Below are 1345 nucleotides of genomic sequence, written 5' to 3' on the forward strand. Positions count from 1 at the left end.
TATATACACCTATATATATCCATTGGTATATTTATTGTCTCTACACTCTGACACATTGTGTCGTAGCATTACGGCGACATTTACATTCTCTTCTCCACCCTCCCCTTTTCTTTTTTTCTTTTTTTCTTTATTTTCCGTTTGCAATGCAACAGTCTCCCCGCCCTAATATCAATGACGTCATCTTAGCAACTATTCACAGACGACGACAAAGACAAACGGGTGACTAATCTCTCATCGCGCAACATATACAAGTTGTTTTACATAATCACTAAGCTGACTACCTAAACACCTTATTACTATTTAGTCAAGTTCATTTGCATAATTTATATTGCTAGAAAAGTGGCGAGCTTGGAGAATCGTTAGAGAATCGTTAGAGAATCGCTGGAAAATATGCTTAACGGGAATTCGTCTGTTGACACCTGTGTTCAAATTTCTGTTCAGATTGACTTTACAGTTCGTCCTTCAGATTCGATAAAATACTCACAAATTCAACACTGGGGTAGATTAACCCAGCTCCCGCAAGATTGCTGGCTTTGTGACAAAATTATTATTAATATTATAATTTTTATTGATTGCGAGAGCAGGGCACGCCATCAAAGTGACACTGGGGTACAATATACGAAGTCCGCTATACCCATCATGGCTACCCGTCTGATAAGTGTACACCAGGTACATACGTCTCAGCCATATTAGCGCGACGTGGTGATCTTACATCATGATAAACAGTGCATGAGTTTGCAGGGGGGGGGGGGTCTAGTTAAAATTTTATTATTATTTTTATTATTATTACTATTATCATTATTATTGTGTTTGCACAGTTTCTAACGCTGGAGATGTACTAAGGTGTCAGCTGTTCACTACCAGTGAACTAAGGTAACACCCCTTATTTTTCGAGCACCATCCGGAGTATTCGAGCGGTTCCAATCAGTGCTGTTTTCTGCAAATACTCCACACTTATTGCAGCCCCTATTTGTTCCATGTACTTCTGAAGATTTTTACTCACTGTTCCCAGGGCTCCGAAAATTATTGGTACTACTGCTATCTTTTTCATCGACCATAACTGCGTAACTTCCCAAGCTAACCTGTCATATCTCTCGACTTTTCTTTCTTCCTTATCGCATACCTTGTTGTCAGCTGGGCATGCTATATCTATGATCCAGCATAGTTTGTTTTCTTTCTCAATTAACACTATGTCTGGCTTATAATTATTATTATTATTGTTGTTATTATTATTATTATTGTTGTTATTATTATTATTATTATTATTATTATTATTATTATTATTATTATCATCATCATCATCATCATCATCATCACCATCATCATCATCATCATAATCATTATC

Source organism: Octopus bimaculoides, chromosome 19 (assembly GCF_001194135.2).
Source record: "Octopus bimaculoides isolate UCB-OBI-ISO-001 chromosome 19, ASM119413v2, whole genome shotgun sequence".
NCBI classification, from domain to species: Eukaryota; Metazoa; Mollusca; class Cephalopoda; order Octopoda; family Octopodidae; genus Octopus; species Octopus bimaculoides.